This window comes from Leguminivora glycinivorella, chromosome 13 (genome assembly GCF_023078275.1).
Source record: "Leguminivora glycinivorella isolate SPB_JAAS2020 chromosome 13, LegGlyc_1.1, whole genome shotgun sequence".
Lineage (NCBI taxonomy): Eukaryota > Metazoa > Arthropoda > Insecta > Lepidoptera > Tortricidae > Leguminivora > Leguminivora glycinivorella.
In genome coordinates, this window is record NC_062983.1 from 3,195,538 (window position 1) to 3,218,693 (window position 23,156).

A 23,156-nucleotide genomic window follows, 5' to 3' on the forward strand; every position below is an offset into this window, starting at 1 on the left:
TTTTTTTTCTGAAAGCTGGGTTAGTCAGGAGTGTTCTTAGCCATGTTTCATGAAAATCGGTCTACTATGTCGCGGTCGGGGGTTTTTTCAAAATTTTAATTTTGTGGTTAGGTTAGTGTGAAGGCACTTAAGTAATTTTTGCAAATAATCCATATTTAAACTATGTACATACATACATACATACAATCACGCCTCTATCCCATAAAGGGGTAGGCAGAGCACATGAAGTACTCAAGTTTCAGTGCCACTCTTGGCAAAAAGGGGTTGAAAGAAAACGAAATTGTGACATTGCAGTGACAGCGCGCGAGCGCGAGCATTGCAACGCGAGTACAACTCGCACTTGGCCAGCTTTTTTACACAAATATCTATTACCTATACGTTTACCATTTAATCATGAATAACCACACACCTGCGCAGTAGGTACATAAACGGACTAATGATTTGGATGCCTACCTAGTGTTTAGTTATGCATGATTACCTAGTACCTAATTCCCTAATGCACTCTGAATTGCAGCGGATATAGGCTAATATGCTAGGAAAGGTATTACTGGTGTGCCTAACTACCCTTGGCGGTGTTTTATTTTTATGTTTTGTACAATTATATTTTCTGAAAACTGAAATTAATATCTGCCCGTTCATCGTTAGAAAAAGAAAAGATAAAGACGTCAGGTTTTTTATTATGAATTTCATCTACATCTTATAATATATAATTTAAAATTAATTATTTGATTAAGTCACAATGTGAGATGAACAAAATGTTACAGTAAAATGAATCCGTCAGTGTTGCTTTGTTCTTATATCTCAATCGTATGGTTTGTTTTGCTAGAGTTGGCGCCCAACGTGGGACTGGTAAAAGCGACACTTCATAAACGTGTCTTAATAAACCACGTGACCAAAATGACTAATGTTCATTAAAACAAGAAACTTGTAAGGTAGTAAATAAAACCACTTAAAATATTCTTCGCGTATGCAAACCGTCATCAAAACGGTTTATGTCTAACAAGTGTAATGGAACTTACGGCTTTATAGTTTTGGAGGGATAACTAAAACCCTTGACACACCTGGAAGTTCTCAGTTAGCAATTTGATAGCTTCAATCGACCAGTATAAAAAAAAACCCCGTGTCATACCTACTTCTCGTGATCAGCAAAAGGCTGTGCTCTGAAGAAATATTAGACGTAGTGCAAAATAAACGGCTGCTTTTTATCAACATGTCGTTCGTTAGAATGGTGTGCGCCCTCATACCTGGAAACCAAATTGTTGCGCACTGTCGGGTTTTAAAAGGAATTTCCTGCCACGGATGCTCCGGCTGTGGAATGAGCTTTCTGCCAAGATTTCCTAAGCCAAAATTTCAAAAGAAGCACAGGTTTTCAGTGCTAGCAACGCGCAAGTTCAAGCCCTACAGGGGACGTTCACACTACTATGACTTAGGTGTTTGACGACATTGTATTGCAGTGTATGTTAAATAACATAAAACCTTTTTTCAAAAAAATACAACCGACTTCAAAAAGAACAATCATCATCATGAGGTTAACTTTATGAAAGTGCTAGTTTTCGAGAGAAACTTCTCGAGCTACTTAAGAAAACACCGAAATCACCACACATGTGCCTTTAAAAATTGAGGAGTTCCCTCAACTCCTCATGGATCCCATCATCAGAACAGCTCCAGATTAATATGGGACTACTTTGGAGGTACCTCCTTGCAAACAAAAAAAATAATTAAAATCGGACCACGGGTCTCGGAGTAATCAGGTAACATACATAAAATGATCCCGAATATCTAACCCCCTTCTTCATTACTTACTGCTTACTGCGATGGCTCAGCGACCCGAAGTGGATCTTGGCCTCCGACACAATATTCCGCCATTCGCTCCTATCTTGTGCGATCTGATGCCACTCAGTCACTTGAAGGTCACACAGGTCTTTCTGGACCTCATCGATCCATCGGTACCTGGGCCTTCCGACTGGCCGTTTTTCAGTAGATCGCTACAAGTGAGCTCTTTTGGCCACACGATCCTCTCCTATCCTCTCCACATGGCCGAGCCATCGCAGACTCTCGTCTTCTCAGCCTTGCTCTCGCCGATGACGTTGGGCTCGCCCACTAGCTCTTCCACCTCCAAGTTCTTCCTGACCACAAACTTTCGCTAAAAAAGTCGGTTAAAAAACTAAGGGTCACATAATATTTAAGAACTCGACTCACTAATGCTCGCTTAACCAATGGCAATAAAAGCCTGTTCTGAATACAAATACACGGGCAGTAACAGGTAGAAGCCCCTTATTATGTATTTGTGAAACCCGAGGGATCATCCCTGAAGTGGTCTTGTAAAAATAAGCAAATATGTTGGGAGCATGTAAAATGAAACCGGTTGTAAATGTGTGGGTTGGCGTGAACAATGCTTTTGTGTAACTTATATGATATCATTGATGTCTAATAAATAGTTATTTACGGTTTGCTAGAAATACATTTGAATAAGGGAAAACGAATCCATACTTAATATTATAAATGGGAAAGTGTGTGTGTATGTTTGTCCATCTTTCACGGCAAATCGGAGCGACGGATTGACTTGATATTTTAAGTGGTGATAGTTGAAAGGATAGACGGTGAAATGGGTTTTTTTTGTCTCTTTCTAACTGCCCACTTCCCTAAAATGGGGTGTGAACGTTTATATGGAGCATTTCGAATTTACCGCGAGTGAAGCCGCAGGCAAAAGTTAATACTAATATAATTAGTAAGCTGGTGTTGTGCATACTTATGCAAACATTAAACCACATACGGCTTAATAATTATGATCATTATTCAATTATGGTTTCATACATTTAATGAACTTTCGGATCTAAAGCGTGTTATTTTAGGACAACCGCAAATTGAAATAAGGCACAGGTTTCAGAGTTATGAAATAATTTTCATTGAATTTTGTTTACTAATAGGATCATGCTTAATGGGCATCAGTAAAGATTGGCATTCGTCCCATGGGTATCATACACCCTGTTTTTAGGGTTCCGTAGTCAACTAGGAACCCTTATAGTTTCGCCATGTCTGTCTGTCCGTCCGTCCGTCCGTCCGTCCGTCCGTCCGTCCGTCCGTCCGTCCGTCCGTCCGCGGATAATCTCAGTAACCGTTAGCACTAGAAAGCTGAAATTTGGTACCAATATGTATATTAATCACACCAACAAAGTGCAAAAATAAAAAATGGAAAAAAATGTTTTATTAGGGTACCCCCCCTACATGTAAAGTGGGGGCTGATATTTTTTTTCATTTCAACCCCAACGTGTGATATATTGTTGTATAGGTATTAAAAAATGAATAAGGGTTTACTAAGACCGTTTTTTGATAATATTAATATTTTCGTAAATAATCGCTCCTAAAGGAAAAAAAAGTGCGTCCCCCCCTCTAACTTTTGAACCATATGTTTAAAAAATATGAAAAAAATCACAAAAGTAGAACTTTATAAAGACTTTCTAGGAAAATTGTTTTGAACTTGATAGGTTTAGTAGTTTTTGAGAAAAATACGGAAAACTACGGAACCCTACACTGAGCGTGGCCCGAGACGCTCTTGGCCGGTTTTATTGAATTCCGTTAACTTTAAGGGAAGATTATTTAATTCAAATACAATCAATTTCTTTAAGACACTAGCTTCTCAACTCTCACGGTTATCGAATTATTAAATAAATAAATTTAATTACTGAAGACTTGTGTGGCATCCCTTACCACTTCCTTAATGTGATTTGTTTTGACATGTGCCGTCAAACACTTGACAATGACGTTAGCGTTATGATTAAGGTCCTCTCACACTAACTAATCCATTTATTACCTATGTATGGAAACGAAAAAATTTTTTTTTTTTCGATTTTAACAAAAAGCAGTATACAGGATGTTCCTCATAATGAACCTTTTTTTTTTTTTTTTTTTTTATGAAATAGGCAGCAAACGAGCAGACGAGCCGCCTGATGGTAAGCAGTCATCGCCGCCCATGGACATAAGCAACATCAGGGGAGCCACTTATGCGTTGCCGACCTTTGAGAACCCTAAATACCTGCTTCTTGAAGAACCCCATGTCATAGCGCAAGGGAAACACCTCAGAAGGTAGCTCATTCCACAACTTGCACGTTCTGGGCAAAAACGAGCGGGAGGCCCGTTTGTTCTTGGTTTGCCACGTGTCGAGAAAGTGAGGATGAACTTTGTTTCTTTGGCGGGAGGTGCGGTGATAAAAGCGCGACGGTGGCACCAAGTCAAAGAGTTCATCAGAACATTCCCCGTTGTACAGACGGTAGAACAAGCACAGAGAGCCAACATCTCTCCGAAGGCTAAGAGGATCTAAACCGGCTGTGAGATCGAGATCGCCAACAATACGAATTGCCCGACGTTGGATAGAGTCAAGTGGAAGAAGTTGGTATTTCGGTGCTCCAGACCAGAGATGAGAACAGTACTCCACATGCGGTCGAACCTGTGCTTTGTATAGCAAAAGCCGGTGACCCGATGTGAAGCACTGTTTCGCTCTGTTGAGCACCCCGAGCTTCTTAGAGGCCAGTTTGGCCTTGAGTTCCAAATGACCCCGAAACTGGACCTCCTTCGTAATGTCGACACCGAGTATCCCGATACTCTTAGAGATAGTAAGAGGAATGTTCTGGAATTTAGGCGCTATGTCGAATGGGGTTTTCTTTGCGGAAAACGCGCAAACTTGTGTCTTACTGGGGTTAAACTCAACGAGGTTACGTTTACCCCACTCGGATACCTGCTGAAGAGAGGCCTCGATTTCAGACACAAGTTGCATTCTGCATTCCGAAACCTGCTCACGAGAGGCATTTGCACGACCTGTGTATTGGCTATCACCAGTGCTGTCATCCGCATAACAATGGATATTGCTAGCTAGTAGCATATCATTGATATGAAGGATGAATAGGGTCGGCGATAGGACAGATCCTTGGGGTACACCAGCGTTAATGGGCCGGAGGTCCGAGCATTGACCGTCGATGACAACTGAAATGCTCCGCCCAGATAGAAAGCTAGCGACCCACGTGCAAAGCCCTTCTGGGAGCCCGTACGAGGGAAGCTTGGAAAGAAGCGCCTACCTGCGTGTCGAATTTAACGAAAAAAAAAACACAGTGTACTAATGAAAGTCCTGAGTGCACGCTCATATAAATATTTCTATTCTATTCTATTCTATTCTATTCTATTCTATTCTATTCTATTCTATTCTATTCTATTCTATTCTATTCTATTCTATTCTATTCTATTCTATTCTATTCTATTCTATTCTATTCTATTCTATTCTATTCTATTCTATTCTATTCTATTCTATTCTATTCTATTCTATTCTATTCTATTCTATTCTATTCTATTCTATTCTATTCTATTCTATTCTATTCTATTCTATTCTATTCTATTCTATTCTATTCTATTCTATTCTATTCTATATTGAGCGTGCGCAGCGGGGCGGGGTGTGCGGCTTACATATCCAAACAATTGAAGCTCTTACAAGTGTCCTGAATCCCGCTGAACGCCCCGCCAAACCCTCCGCTCCCCGCGTCCACTCAGGCCACGGGAAAAACTGATAGAATAGAATAGAATTTCTTTATTTGCCAGAATACGTATGGTAAAAAAAAAATGCATTTATTTCAGACTATTTGGTAAAGGATGACAACAAGTTTTATAGGTTTCAGTATTCAGTCGAAAACACGACATGCAAATAGTAAACAATATAAGATCACAATTTTACAATAATAGTACTAAATTTAGTCAGTGGGTTTTTTACATAATAAAAAGGCATCCACTTATTATAGCCAACTGATATGCAGATAAACAAGGCTCGCTATATCTTTGGCGGGGTCTTTGACCTGTGCACTTCACCATCATAAAACTAAAAATACTACTAAAAAAAACTAGAACTAAAAATACTACTATATACTGTTGTTAATAATCCATATGTTTTTTTTTAAATATAAACATATAGATTTTTCATTTTTTAGTCGTGCATCACAGTCGCAATGGTTAAATTCGCAGTCATGGACGGATGGTCGGCTGGCGCAATTGGTAACGCATTGGACCGGCAATACAAGGATATGGGTTCGAGTCCCACGTTGGCCAGAGTCGATCATTGTTGATTTTTTCATTGCGATTGATGTCTGCATTTATAATTTGCAACTATATACTACTACTAGAACTAAAAATATCATCACTTTATCTCATTACTATACGTAGATATTTTTCTAGAACGAACGAAGTGACACTAGTGACTTCCTTCCGACATTTAGTTCATCGATAACTTACATTATAATATGTCATTAATTATTATAATTATGTCATTAATTATTGCTGTGGCATTGGATCTTGAGTAGTTTCATGTGCTGTGCCTATCCCGTTTAGGGATAGACTTGAATTTGGGTGTATACATAACATTAATGTTTTATACATATGTCACTATAATATTTCATTACAGTTCACTTTTACTTAACTGTAATAATTTCAAAAATAGAACTTCATACAAGTTCTTTACTAATTTGCGATACCTGGCAAATTTTTCTGCATTTGAAACACGTTTCTTTTTTATTTATCGCGTTATCGACCAATCAGAGACGGTTATTAGAAACAATTGGTTGCCAGGTAATTCGATGTTGATACAACGGTGAACGACGCTATTAACATTAATTTTAACTTGAATGATGATATTTTTCATCCATTGATGATGATGATGACTCGTAGAAAAAGTATTGTATACAATAGTGATATAATTAAGCTTTTCACTCTCGTACCGTACTATTAGGCCACTGGACTTCGTGGCCTAAACATGGTACTCGACTGAAAAGCTTTGTATTATATCACGATTGTATAAAATACTATTAACATCAGAATCGTGCTTCAGGATCCTTCACCGACAAAATGACATTTCCGATTTGCAATTTGCGAATTAAGAAATCTAGAATGTTAAAATGAGAAAATTTAAATTCCGCCAGTTTAAACATAAATAAATGTACAAACGGAAGGACGGTCAGAGACTTTGACAACTAGATGGTGCACTAAACATTTTAATTGCCCAACATTTTTTTGAAGTGAAACTACTAATGTGACTTCCAATTGACAGCTGATAACGCTGAGTTGTTAAGGCGATAAACGTTTAACGCCCAGTGTTGCCAACTAGAATTTTGAAAAACAACACATTTCGATGTTTCACTTCATCCGCGCGGAGGGACTCCACGCAATATTTATTTTTTAAATCGCAAAGCGTCTGGTTTATGTATCTGAACGTTATCCGAAGAGCTAGCGACTTTTTCGCACAACGTAACAGTAAAAATTGCCAATAAAATAAGCAAATATTGAAAGCATCCCAGCATTCTTGGTAGGCACAATGTCTCAAACGTGAATAATGTGATACCAAAAACCACATACTATACTAAATAAAATATCAGCAACGATCATTTCGCGCAACTATAAAAAGGAAAATGGTTATTACTTTATTTAGGACTAAAATTACATTATTACAGAAAGGGAGTACCTACATTGAATTCTGAACGAAAATATTGGAAGTGGCCCATCTTCTTCATTGACCTTACGCAATCTAGTAGGAAGTGATCTACAGCTGTCGTCTCGCACATTTCAAAGCGACGACGTTGAGGCGCAGAGTGCCACTGAGATGCTTGGGATTAATCTCAACTTGACGCGCGTCGACCTCACGCATATTAAGTAAATAGTTTCTGGTTTTTACTTAAATTGAGATAAGATATTTTTAGGCCCTTTGAGCTCAGAAATACTAGCAAATACAACTTCGAACTTAAAAATGTCAAGCACACATGTAAAAGAGATCTTCTTATTAAAACGTGACTGGCCTTTTCCAATTTCGGATTGTCTGACTCAAATAATATGAACGAACCGTTTACAACGTTAATGTTATAATACCATATTCCTAAAACGTTGCAATGCCAGAAGAGATTAGTCTCATAATGTCTAAAACTTGAAATTACTTAAACCTACTTCTCAAATTACCGTATTCCCAAAATGTCTAAAAGTCAAAATAACTTAAAACCAAAACTTCACTTTCTCAAAATGCCTAAAATGCAGTATCCATGAAAACAGTATTTTTAAAGTTTTTCATAAATAGTTAGCATTAATCAACTAAACGGATACTAAAGCTAATAGACGGAGAGCTGGCAGGATTTTGGAGTAGGTCCTTGAGGCAACCTGGAAAGGTGCTCAGATGCTTCTCTGATCATAGCCAACATCAGGTCTGCAAGTCTGGCAGCTGGGGAGCGGGGCTTTATCGAGCTATGAATTTTTAAAGATTTAATTTTTTGAGGCCCAAAAAAGGTGTTTGAGGCAACCTGGAATTATTAAAAAGTGAAAATAGAGTTCCTCAGAAGTCGCATAGTATTTATGCCAGATCATTTGGCCGGGTCCTTCACCGTGCCAGAACGGTACAAAGTGGTAAAAAAAATAATTCCAAAAAAGGTTCTTGAGGCAGTCTGTCATTTTTACCAGTGAAAGATGAGGGTCTAATTAGCCATGAAAAAATAATGCCATGACATGAGGTGGGGTCCGTACCCTGCCATTCGATCTTGAAAGTCATTTTTTTAGTTTTTCGTAAATAACTCGTAAACGGTGGCCCACACCAAAAAAATATGTTAAACAGAAAATATTTACATAAAATTTCCTACAAGAAAGGTTATGTACGTTTTTTCGATAGGATCAATATATAAACGGATAATTTAGTAAGAAAGTTTTTTTTAATCGATTACATGCTCCGTTTTTCGTCAATACCTCGTAAACGGTGGCCCACAGCAAAAAAATATGTAAAACAGAAAATATCTACATAAAATTTCCTATAAGAAAGGTTATATAACTTTTTTCGTTAGGATAAATTTTTTAGTTGGAAAGTATTTTTAAATAAATATTTGAGCCGTTTTTTGTTGATAACTTAAAAACTTTGGCTCACAGTCAAAAATAATGTTAGACAGAATTAATCTACATAATATTTTCTACAAGAAAGGTTCTATAAGATTTTTCGCTAGGATCAATATTTTAGTTGGAAAGTATTTTTGAATAGATTTCATGGGCCGTTTTTTGTTAATAACTCGAAATCGGTGGCTTACAGCCAAAACCAATGTTTCACAGAATTAATCTTCATAATATTTCCTACAAGAAAGATTCTATAATATTTTTCGCTAGGATCAATATTTTAGTTGGAAAGTATTTTTCCAACTTCCCGGACCGCCGGCGAGTCGATCAGGGACGCTCCGGGCCTTAGGCCCTACGCGGAGCTCGGCCTTCGGCCTTCGCTCGGCTCCGAAGCTCCACCGTCGGGCCTTCGGCCCGCCGGTTACGCTTGTTTAATTTAAGACACTTTTGTAAGGAAATTGTATGGGAGCACTTTATGCCCGCAGTGAAATTACTTGGATTTGGCCCGGGTGGGAGCCTAAAGGTGAGCTCCGTTCCTGCGGCCCTCCGCGGGGTCGGCCTTCGGCCTCCCACCCTGAAGCTCGCCCTTCGGGCTCGCGAAAATACTAGAAAATTTTATTTTGCCATAACGGCGGCCATCTTGGATTTTCGATAAAAAATTTTTGACATTTGTATTCAAGGGGCCCATACCTCTTCGCATGCAAAATTTCAGCGCGCTCGGACCAACTTGAAAAAAAAAAGTCGGCCATTTTGAATTTTTTTGATGCAACTTTTTTCTACTTGGGCTCCTGTATGACATTTGATCGAGCACCCCCCGGCTATCTCTTACGGTTTAAAAGTTGCCATACAAAAAAAGTGGAAATTTTTTTCACATTTGTAGCATTTTTCAAAAAAAATTTATATCATTTTAATCTAGACCCTAGAGAGATTCTATGACCAAAATCTGAGCACTCTAGGATAAATTTGAAAAATCAACAAAAAAAAAGTCGGCCATTTTGAAAAAAATAATGGCGGCTTCAAAAACTACCCAGGGTCCTCTATGACATTTGGTCGAGCACCCCCCCAATATCTCCCCCCGTTTAGCCAGGCCGTCCAATATTTTTTGACCCAAGATTTGCAGACCAGATTCCATATTTTTCCCACACGTCTCCCCGCTCCCTCTATACAAAAACACTTCGATCGTCGAAATCGGTTTAGCCGTTCTCCAGATATAGGGAGAGGTTAGAAGTCAGTGGGGTTGCAGCTATATATAAGACCGTATGCCTGTTTGCCACCCACGGGATCAAGATTTGTTAAGTCGCAGTATACAGCATTTCTCGGAACTATCTAGCTACTTACGAAAGCAAGGAGCGCCGGACGATCGAACGCAAGTCCGTTGTCTACGAGCGCTCGGCGCAGACTGAGCGGGCCCGTATCAACAGTGTATTTTATTCAAATTTTAGGTGCTTTAAAAAAAAATCTGTCGACAGAAAGGTATATCCTATATGTATAATTTTTTTCTTATATGTCAACAAGAAGTTCAAGTTTAGGATAATATTATTTAAGAGTTACAATAAATGCAGGAATCGCAGGAAAAATACATAATGTAAACCTCTTTTTATCGAAAAAATGGGGAAGATACGGAAGGTTATTTATCCACCATTTCAAATAAATCTTAAAATGTCAAACTATGATTACCTCGTACAGCACGGGGAGCATGGTCGTGCGATAGACGATAAAATAGCAGGCCGTCCATCGGCTACCTAATGATTCTCCGAGAAATTTTTAGCCGATTATTGATTCGCCGACAACGATTCGCCGAATTCCATTTCGCAGAATAATCAAACTATCGCTGTCACTTTTGGTCGACTAACGTTACGTAGAATCTTGGTTCGCATACAGTTCAGTTCGCTTCTGTGCAAATTATCCGAACTATTATTGGACAATTTTCATTTGGCCGAGTGATATTTTCGTTTAGGCCACGTTTAGTCGAATAACGTTTTACATTTTATACACCGTTAAAATATTTTCGAATAAAGTGACAGTTTTGTTGACTGTAGAAACATAAATAAATAAATATTTTAAGAATATCTTACACGGTACCACATTTTAAGGTACTTACAGGAAGACAATTGCGACGGCAATTTTCAACCGGTCCAAGTTTTTTCATATTATACACTATTATTTGACCTATAATCTAGTATGTCCACAGAACAGCCAGTGGAAACTATTTAATAGTGCAAATAATGTAAAACTCGGAAATAAATCGAGTAAATTGTCCCCCAGTCGTAATTGCCCCGCTGAACCTTACCCATATTTAAAGTCACTTACGGATCGGACAGAACGGACATCAAGCATGCAGGCAGGAATTAGTTTTTCAGTGGTTTTTCACCTCACCCATGCGAAAAGGGTGCTGTGTTCACCTAAAAAAAATATCAAACGATCACTCGACCTATTGTGTTTCGGCCAATTTATTGTCGGCCAATTTTTACAATTACTAAATGATTATTCGACGAAAAGTAAATCGGCGGATAAATTTTCTGCTTACTGAATCAGTGTACGAATGAATATTATGCGTAATGAAATTCTTCCAATCGTTATTCGGCCAAAGAAGACGTCGGCGAATCGTTGTCGGCGTACCGAAAATCGGCGTATTTTATTTCGGAATATCAATCGGGCACCCCGTCCATCGCACTATTTGTAAGTGCGATATCCGGACGGCCTGTTATTTTTTCGTCTATCGCGCGACCATGCTTCCCGTGCTGGATATAACAAATAGGATTGTGATTTGTGATCATTTATTACCCCAAATAACATATTTAACAGCACAATCACGATTCTAAACGAGTGATCCCACTACGAAATTTGAAAACGTCTACCGAAAACACTGATTTGTTTTAAGTATAAAAAGACATATTTTAAAATATTATATTATGATTAACTAGCTTAAGATATGTTCTTTTAGAAACATTATCAGTTTTTTAATAATCACTTAAGTATAGTTTCATTATAGTTTTGAATGAAAAATGTTACATTTTGCAAAAAACGCTCTTCTTTAGGAATAAGGCCTCTTAACCTTGGTTGATTCCGTTTCGCGCTACTTAGATAGAGGGATGCAGGTGGACGTGCTGTACTATGATTTCAAAAAAGCCTTTGATCGCGTAGATAACGACGTACTCTTAAGCAAATTATGCAGCATTGGTTTCTCGCCTAAACTGCTTTGCCTTTTTGCTAGTTATCTACGTGATAGACGGCAATATGTGCAGCACGGATACTTTGTGTCGAGTGCCTACCCCACCCGTTCCGGGGTCAGTCAGGGCTCTATTCTGGGTCCTCTGCTCTTTGGTGTTATGGTCAATGATCTGGCCTTGGTGCCTAAGCATGCGCAATGCCTACTCTATGCTGACGACCTGAAACTAATTTACAGGATCCAGGAAGATTCTGACTTACAATCTTTACAAAGTGATATTGATCGGGTTTATGAATTGAGTCTTGTAAACAAACTTCTGAAACTTCAGTTCAATGTTGACAACTGTGCGGTTATGTTTTAGATTCCCACCTTAACTTTCATGAGCACATGACAATGCTTGCTGCAGACTGTTACCGCAGGCTTGGGTTTGTTGTCCGCAACGCCAAAGAATTTGACAATCCCAGGGACATAAAGCTTCTTTATACTGCCCTGGTGAGAAGTAAGCTTGAGACAGCCTCAGCCGTTTGGAATCCCCATGAAGCGCCCTACATCCTGCTGGTCGAAAAGGTCCAAAAAACATTTTTGCGTTTCTTTTATAAAAAAATGTACGGGTATTACCGATTCTTGTACCCAACAAAATTCCTTTTGGGGACGTTGGGTTTCTTCTCGTTAGAAGTTAGGCGTAATGTCGTGCTGATGTCTGTTGCATGTGGTACACAGACCAACCCCTATAGACATCCATTACAAGACGACTCGCGGTCGCCAGCCTTCCTAGTATTTGCACTGATATAAGCGCGGGCGCTCGCCGTGCCCGATCAGTAATATCAGTATCGACCAAGTAACAGACCCGAAAGCAGCGCGTGTTTTTCGCACTAAAAAATTGGAAAAGGGTATTTTGATGCCTTAAAGATGTCCACCTGTAGTGTGAAATGGTGTGGAAAGGTAACAAGAAGCTCAAATTTAAAAACAGACGGCATTACATTCCACAAATAAATCATATTTATAATTTATTCAGAGCCGGCATAGGTCAACTTACATTAGCCACTTACGCGTCAGTAGAGGGACAGTCATACTTCTGTCCCTTTTCATCTGGCGCGACTGCCCGCCGTCCTTGAAACGGCCACACAGCGCGCTTAACACATTCCCCGCCCGCTCCTCGCACCCCAAACACTGGTGACTCGTATCGCGAACAAAATATACAAGATTGCTACTCTATCTATAGGAGGTTCTCTGTGATGTGGTATTTTGAAGGGGGAGTCAGATTGCCCGGTTTTAGTATCCCAACTGGTCCGTCTATTTGTTTTCTCTGTGACGAAATATGCTTTTCGTGAATGTAGGCACCCCTACTGGCGGTGCCGGCCGCTCGAACCGTGTTTTGCCGCAAGTAACCGCTAGTTCGTGCACTGCAAATAGTGAATGAGTTTTTAGACGTGGCACCTAATGTTGATATTCTTGCGAGCAGATGGGCGTTTATACGCGTTTATATCGCATTATACTCTAATTTGCTTCTGACATACGCATTATACAATAGTAGGGCAATTTTCACGTCACTGAATTGTGCGGCTGTTCTCATGATAAAATCTAACGTCTTGTTAGCCTTCTTGCAAATGCTTATGATGTGATCGTGCATGTTGAGCTTAGTATCCAACCCAATACCAAGATCTTGGATGGCGGAAACGTGCTCCAGCGGAACGCCAGAAAGATGGTAGCTCGCTGTGATCGGGTTTTTTGACCTAGTAAATGTGATGGCTTTACATTTCTTAGCGTTAAGCTCCAGCTTGTTCTTAGCGCTCCACCGTAACACTGTATCCACCATCTGCTGGAGAAAGTCGCAGTCCAAGGAACTATCTATTGGCAACATTAACTTGAGATCGTCAGCAAAGAGAAAATGCGCCCCAACAATACTACTGCAAAGGTCGTTTACCATAATAAGAAACTGTGTCGGACCCAAGTTGCTCCCCTGGCTAACTCCCGAACGCGTATAATATTCTCTAGACCGGAAGTTCGACATTTGCACGTATTGGCTACCATCTTTCAAGTAATTAGCAAAAAACGACAAGAGCTTTGGGGTGAAACCGAGTGCTGCAAATTTCTGCAGTAGTACGTCATTGTCGACCAAGTCGAATGCCTTTTTGAAATCGAAGTATATCGCATCTACTTGGTTGCGAGTCCATCTTTTCCAACATGTAATCAAAAAAACAGATATGGTTCGTGGCAGTAGACCGGGCTATACGAGCGTCATGTTTTGATTTTGCTGTTTATGTAATATTTTATTTTGTGTTACTTGTTGTAATGTTTATTTAAAATTCACGGTGCTTTAGTTTTGTATACTGTCATACTGTGTAATTTTCATTGTGTAAATAAATAAATAAATAAATCTATTTAAATATTATTGATCCTAGCGAAAAAACGTACAAAACTTTTATTGTAGAAAATTTTATGTTTGTTATTCCCGTTGAAGATTGATTTAGCTATGGACCACCGTTTTCGAGTTATTTGCAAAAAACGGCTCGTGTAATCTATTTAAAATACTGTCCTACTAAAATATTGATCCTAACGAAAAATCTTACATAACGTTTCTTGTAGCAAATATTATATAGATTATTTCTGTTTAATATTATTTCTGGTAATGGGGCACCGTTTTTGATGTTATTAACAAAAAGCGGCCCATGTAATCTATTTCAAAATATGTACTTTCCAACTAAAATATTGATCCTAGCGAAAAAACGTATAGAACCTTTCTTAAAGGAAATTTTATGTAGATTTTATTCTCGTGAACATTTTATTTAGCTGTGGGCCACCGTTTACGAGGTATTTACAAAAAACGACTAATGAAATCTATTTAAAAATATTTTTCAACTAAAATATTGATCCTAGCGAAAAATGTTATAGAACCTTTCTAGTAGGAAATATTATGACGATTAATTCTGTATATCGTTATTTTTTGCTGTGAGCCACCGTTTTTGAGTTATCAACAAAAAGCGGCCCATTTTAAAATACTTTCCAACTAAAATATTGATTCTAGCGAAAAAACGTATACTTAGAACCTTTCTTGTAGGAAATCTTATGTAGATTTTTTTCTCGTGAACATTTTATTTAGCTGTAGGCCACCTTTTACGAGGTATTTATAAAAAACGGCCCATGAAATCTATTTAAAAATACTTCCCAACTAAAATATTGATCCTAGCGAAAAATATTATAGAACCTTTCTTGTATGAAATATTATGTAGATTAATTTTGTGTAACATTAGTTTTGGCTGTGAGCCACCGATTTCGAGTTATTAACAAAAAACGGCCCATGAAATTTATTTAAAAATAATTTCCAACTAAAATATTGATTCTAGCGAAAAATGTTATAGAACCCTTCTTGTATGAAATATTATGTAGATTAATTTTGTGTAACATTAGTTTTGGCTGTGAGCCACCGATTTCGAGTTATTAACAAAAAACGGCCCATGTAATCTATTTAAAAATACTTTCCAACTAAAATGTTGATTCTAGCGAAAATGTTATAGAACCTTTCTTGTGGGAAATATTATGTAGATTAATTCTGTATAACATTATTTTTGGCTGTGGGCCACCGATTTCGAGTTATTAACAAAAAACTGCCCATGAAATGTATTTAAAAATACTTTTCAACTAAAATATTGATTCTAGCGAAAAAACGTATGGAACCTTTCTTGTAGGAAATATTATGTAGATTAATTCTGTCTAACATTATTTTTGGCTGTGAGCCACCGTTTTTGAGTTATCAACAAAAAAACGGCCCAAATATCTATTTAAAAATACTTTCCAACTAAAAAATTGATCCTAGCGAAAAAAGTTATATGACCTTTCTTATAGGAAATTTTATGTAGATATTTTCTGTTAAACATATTTTTTTGCTGTGGGCCACCGTTTACGAGGTATTGACGAAAAACGGAGCATGTAATCGATTAAAAAAAACTTTCTTACTAAATTATCCATTTATATATTGATCCTATCGAAAAAACGTACATAACCTTTCTTGTAGGAAATTTTATGTAGATATTTTCTGTTTAACATATTTTTTTGCTGTGGGCCACCGTTTACGAGTTATTTACGAAAAACTAAAAAATTGACTTTCAAGATCGAATGGCAGGGTACGGACCCCACCTCATGTCATGGCATTATTTTTACATGGCTATTTAGACCCTCATCTTTCACTGGTAAAAATGACAGACTGCCTCAAGAACCTTTTTTGGAATTATTTTTTTTACCACTTTGTACCGTTCTGGCACGGTGAAGGACCCGGCCAAATGATCTGGCATAAATACTATGCGACTTCTGAGGAACTCTAATTTCACTTTTTAATAATTCCAGATTGCCTCAAACACCTTTTTTGGGCCTCAAAAAATTAAATCTTTAAAAATTCATAGCTCGATAAAGCCCCGCTCCCCAGCTGCCAGACTTGCAGACCTGATGTTGGCTATGATCAGAGAAGCATCTGAGCACCTTTCCAGGTTGCCTCAAGGACCTACTCCAAAATCCTGCCAGCTCTTGGACCATAATAATAAAACATAGTGCAAGGAATAATTCATACTGTAAATAAAGTTTTAGGTATTCAGTGAAAGTGTCATTTTATAAATAAAAAAATAAATTAAAATTGTTTTTTTGTGATTTTAGACATTTTACTACTAATCCATTTTAACATTGCGACATTACAAGAATATAGTATTATAAAATTTGAATGTAACGAAACGTAATCAATAATTTATATAGAAGAGTAAATAATTTTTTTGCGATTTTCGCTTGAAAAGAGCTCAGTCCGATTTTTAAACTTACACCTTGCAAGTATTTTATGCTTGCCTCGTCATCGACCTTACACAGTCTAGTAGGAAGTGATCTACAGTCGTCTCGGACATTTCAAAGCGACGTCGTGGCGCAGAGTGGCACTGATGCTTGGCAATCTTAGCATTAATCTCAACTTGACGCGCCTTTACCGACTCTAGTACCGAAAATTTTCACACGGATATTAAATAGTTTCTGAGCTTTTATTAAAATGGAGGCTAAAACCTGATATTTTTAGGCCCCTTGAGTTTAGTATAGCATTCAACTTTGATGAAAAAATGGTAAGGGAATTGTAATATCCACAACGTCAAGCACATAAGTGACATGCGCGGATCCAGGGGGTGGTCATGGGGGTCACGACCGAAGGGAGTGTTTTAAATCGACACGAGTTACGAATTTCCTTTTCGCACGTGTATCGTACGACGTTTTTCAGTACAGATGGTCGTCCGAAGTTTCGACCTGGCATATAATGAACCACTTCTCACAGTAGTGCGTAACACCACCTGTTCTGAAAATATCTATTATACTGTCGAGATAAAATAATAAATTACTCTAACTAGATCACCAGAAGCGTTGAAAACAGGTGGTTAATATAAACATTTCAATGTACATTTTAAAAACGCGTCAATACGATGAATTATTTTGGTAGATTGTTATTTCGTTTTCAACACGATGTATGTTTAAAACGTTGTAACTTTTTGTATTTCTCTTTCAAATTTGTATATTAGTTTTATAAAATAAGGTTGATTTTGGATTAGAAATGGTGATAGGTAGTTTGTATTTGTGTGATTTACATATAGTAAACAATCCATTAACAATATTAAATGTTTTATGTCCGATTTAATATTAAAAGGTTTTAATGGACGGATTACTGGGCGGCATGACGCTTATTACAATTGATGATATTATACACGGATTAGAAAGAAGAACATTGTGTATACTGAAATAAATACCATACACTAAAGAATAAGCGATCAAGCCCACTGGTGGCGAAGCCGGGAATCGAATCCGGGTCTCCAGCTAACGCGGCTGACGTGATAAACCGCTACACCACCCCGACCGCCGAGGTACCGGTTGAAATTTCTCTAGTGTACGTATGTTATCTCTGAAGGCTAGGCTGATTTGTTCCCCTACATCAACATTGTGTAATTAAAGTATTGTGTAAATAAATAATATATATCGCTCCTATCGCGCTTCCGTTCCGTATCCGGCGCGACAGATCCAGGCGGTGTTTGAAATTGGTGGCGATTGTCATTTCGATATCGACGATGTCATTCGTCAACACTTACATATTATACATAAGGTGTTAACATATTAGTCACGGATATTTTAAGGGACGTTAATTAACATTAAAACAATTAACTTCCACTAGAAATTAAAAAACTTTTCATATGATTTTTTGTTTTCATTTACCGAACAGAAAATGTATTGTCATTTTTATCTAAAAATAATCACCATGTACATTTAACCTGACAAGACGTTTATCACTAGCTGTCATGTCACTCGAGTCAATAATTGTATGTATTAAATGTCAATATCTGGGCGACCGAGCTTCGCTCGGTTCTATTTTAATATATCACGTCTTTAGATAAAAAAAACTCTTATAAATACAAAAACAAAAAAAAGACAAAAAACAAAAACTTAATTTCTGGCCGGGATTCGAAACCCTGACACCTACGATCTATCTGCGTACATTAGACCGACCTCGTACGACTGAGCTAAGCGGAATCGATGCGCGCGCGGCGAAATTAAGGACCATATTTTACGTTTACAAACGCGAAAGAAAAACTCATGAAAACTCGAAAATTCGCGTTTTCCGGGATCTAAGGCTACGCTAGATCGATTTTTCACCCCCGAAAACCCCCACATAACAAATTTCAGCGAAATCGTTAGAGCCGTTTCCGAGATCGTCGGTATATATAAATAAATAAATAAATATACAAGAATTGCTCGTTTAATAGTAACTATAAGATTATGGTTCAGCGGAAAAACTGGCCAGTTACAGTCAAGAGATACTAAAACCTGTTCAATGACTTTCCATTAAATGATTACACTAACAGGATGTTTTAACGTAGCAAACTGGTTTCCTAGTTTTCTCCAAAAAAACATAACCATAACCTATGATATTTCATACATAAATATACTCCAGGAACGGAGTACTATCAGCCGTAAAAATATCCGTGACTACTTTGTTAACACCTTATAATATATGTATCCCTTGATGCATTGATATTTTGATTATTTTGTATGTAAATATTTCTTAAGTCAATTCTAGTCTAATCTTCATCCAAACATGCATGACAACCACTGTACGATCTAGCTATCGTACAGCGTAGGTATAGCATGTACTTTAGCAATGTCTTTACGCAAATATGCGCACTCGCGCGACCCAGATTATTTATTCAACACGTGAAAATCAGTGCATTAAAGACTATGGTTAACAACAAACGTATGTGAGTTATTTATGGGTTCCTGGGATTCTGACAGTACCGTCAACTGGCGCGTATAACCACTAAGCTTCGAATAGTTCATCATATACTCACAGGCTCAAACTATTATCCTGTATATTGAGACAAAATTAATTATTCATATCTTCTCCCAACCTAAGGCTTATCACTAGACCCTTTTGAAGCTAAAAGGGCGCATGTCTGTGAAATTATTTGGTAGATACTACCTTATGTTTTTGAGTAGATTTTGCGACAATTGAGTAGGCTCTTAGGGTGTCTTGTTTATTTAATTATTTGGTATCGATTCCAGGCAGGCAATTATGGTCGCGCGTGAAATGATAAAACATCTGGCCGTCCCTATCACACTTAATAATAGTGCGATAGGGACGGCCTGATATTTTATCGTCTATCGCGCGACCATGCTACCCGTGCTGGTAACCTATTTAGAAATGGGAATTCGGCAAACTCAGTTAATGGATATCTGTTGTATGATTGATTAGGCAGATCGATCGATGTTTCTAGTTAATGAATTCTTAGTAAAGTATTTACCTATGGACATATATTATAGTTTGAACAAAAAGAGTAGAAATTGAAAAGTAGCAACATTGTAGTATCATCCCTTTCAAACCCTAATAGTACATTACTACAGAGGCCGGGACTAAGGGCAACCCCATTTCCCGCCGAGGTATGTATAGTGCTTTTCTCAAACATGGTATGAAATAAATAAAGTCTACTGAAAATAGTAACTTTGGATGGCTGTATCTCCTAAACGGTGCGTCGTAGCGCAAAAATAATCGAATTTTCGTTCCCCTTTGATACCCCGTATACGCTTATAAAAAACAAAAAGTTAAAAAAAAATTAAAAAAAAAACGAAAAAAATTTTTTTTTTGTATGAAAACGCACCCAAAATCAAATATTGTCTAGGGCCCGTACCAGTTGCAGTCGGCACGTCTATAAAGCCCCTTATAGTTTTTTTTTTATTGGCTAAATACCTGGATGTTATGTCACAATTATCTGTGTTTGGAAATTAAAAAACCGGCCAAGAGCATGTCGGGCCACGCTCAGTGTAGGGTTCCGTAGTTTTCCGTAATTTTCTCAAAAACTACTGAACCTATCAAGTTCAAAACAATTTTCCTAGAAAGTCTTTATAAAGTTCTACTTTTGTGATTTTTTTCATATTTTTAGGGTTCCGTAGTCAACTAGGAACCCTTATAGTTTCGCCATGTCTGTCTGTCCGTCCGTCCGTCCGTCCGTCCGTCCGCGGATAATCTCAGTAACCGTTAGCACTAGAAAGCTGAAATTTGGTACCAATATGTATATCAATCACGCCAACAAAGTGCAAAAATAAAAAATGGAAAAAAATGTTTGATTAGGGTACCCCCCCTACATGTAAAGTGGGGGCTGATATTTTTTTTTCATTTCAAACCCAACGTGTGATATATTGTTGGATAGGTATTTAAAAATGAATAAGGGTTTACTAAGATCGTTTTTTGATAATATTAATATTTTCGGAAATAATCGCTCCTAAAGGAAAAAAAAGTGCGTCCCCCCCCCCTCTAACTTTTGAACCATATGTTTAAAAAATATAAAAAAAATCACAAAAGTAGAACTTTATAAACACTTTCTAGGAAAATTGTTTTGAACTTGATAGGTTCAGTAGTTTTTGAGAAAAATACGGAAAACTACGGAACCCTACACTGAGCGTGGCCCGACACGCTCTTGGCCGGTTTTTTAAACTTATGGTTCAAAAGTTAGAGGGGGGGGACGCACTTTTTTTTCCTTTAGGAGCGATTATTTCCGAAAATATTCATATTATCAAAAAACGATCTTAGTAAACCCTTATTCATTTTTAAATACCTATCCAACAATATATCACACGTTGGGGTTGGAATGAAAAAAAAATCAGCCCCCACTTTACATGTAGGAGGGGTACCCTAAGAAAACATTTTTTTCCATTTTTTATTTTTGCACTTTGTTGGCGTGATTGATATACATATTGGTACCAAATTTCAACTTTCTAGTGCTTACGGTTACTGAGATTATCCGCGGACGGACGGACGGACGGACGGACGGACGGACGGACGGACGGACGGACGGACGGACGGACGGACGGACGGACGGACGGACGGACGGACGGACAGACAGACATGGCGAAACTATAAGGGTTCCTAGTTGACTACGGAACCCTAAAAAGAGGACTTTGCCGGCCTTGGCCTGCAAGGTTTGTATGAAATTCCATTATCTATCAATCGTCCTAGCCGCACCTGCAACGTCATACTTCGCTGCCAATTATAAGGCACATAACATCAATATTTCATACCATGATTGAGAAAAAACTCATACTTAAAGGCTTAGAGTCCTTAATAGACGACAGAAACTTGCCTCGGTGTAAGTATATTATTATATTACATTGTATCTTTCTGAAGTAAGGTTATTATACTAACAATGAATATGTAAATCCTTATCATATAATTTTGATCGCCATTTGAGGTTTCTAACAATATTCCGTCGCCCGATAATGTGAATTTAATTAGAAATTCGTGCGTCCCACTTCTGAATTGAAACTAGCACAGTGTAAGGTACCTTGCAACTTAGAAGGGTTACATTACCGAAGGGTGACCGATCTGGCTCAGTCGGTAGTGACCCTGGGTCCTGGGTTCGAATCCCGGTAAGGACATTTATTCATGTAATGAGCATAGATACGAGTATATTTGTTCCTGAGTCATGGATGTTTTCTATGCATATAAGTATGTATGTATTTATCTATTTAAGTATGTATATCATCGCTTAGCACCCATAGTAGGTACAAGCTTTGCTTAGTTTGGGGCTAAGTTGATCTGTGTAAGGTGTCCCCAATATTTATTTATTTATTATTTATTTATTTACATATTTTCATACTTTTCTGTATTAGGTCATACTTACCTCGGACAATGGCGGTCAAATATATGAAAGAAACGCGTTCTTACGCACACAGTCTAAGCTCGTGTAGGCGAACGCGTACCACGCTTGTGCGAGTGAGATAAGACAGGTCGTCGCATTCTTGACAGGCGGTATTAGGTTTGTCAGACCCTCTAATAGTATAAAGTAATCAAAATACTTCCATAAGTTAACTCGATTTGACTAGTAAATTTCACTCCCCAACTAGAAAGAAGAAAGAAAGAAAGAAAGAAAGAAAGAAAGAAAGAAAGAAAGAAGGAAAGAAAGAAAGAAAGAAAGAAAGAAAGAAAGAAAGAAAGAAAGAAAGAAAGAAAGAAAGAAAGAAAGAAAGAAAGAAAGAAAGAAAGAAAGAAAGAAAGAAAGAAAGAAAGAAAGAAAGAAAGAAAGAAAGAAAGAAAGATGAAATTTATTCAGAAAACGCTTAAATTTAGGAATTACATAGACAGTACGACTAATTTATTAAGCGTCAGTAGCTATATATTGGGAGTTCTGCCCCACTCCTAATGCTCCAGCTTCGCTTCGCTCGCTGTCGCAGTCGTGGTCCAGAAACCCCCAATATATAGCTCGTATCAGTGGGGTAGAACCCGTTTCCCTATACGTAGTCGTATCATTGGGGTAGAACACCGAGATGCATTTGGATTTTCTCGATACGTAGCCGTTAACGTTGTATTCAGCTAAATCCAAAATATTATGTTAAGTGAGGGTTGATTTTATGTTACGATAAAAAAATGCAAAAGGCTTAACACAACGGGTACTGCTAGCATTGCACCCACCAGATCTTGTTCTATTTGAGAACCAGATCTCGTAACGCACCATCATAGCCCAGATTTGCATCGGGTAGAGGTTTGCCGGGCTAGGTTTATTACGGTGTTTTTCACACTCTCACAACACAGACTTGGCCAGAGACT

The 23,156-nt window shown here is 37.9% G+C and overlaps 1 protein-coding gene across 1 annotated transcript in view; it reads right to left on the reverse strand.

The window, feature by feature from the left end:
* LOC125232674 (neural cell adhesion molecule 2-like) overlaps positions 1–23,156 on the reverse strand; it is a 347,116-nt gene that overhangs the window by 72,886 nt on the left and 251,074 nt on the right. The gene's annotated exons all lie outside the window — the stretch shown is intronic.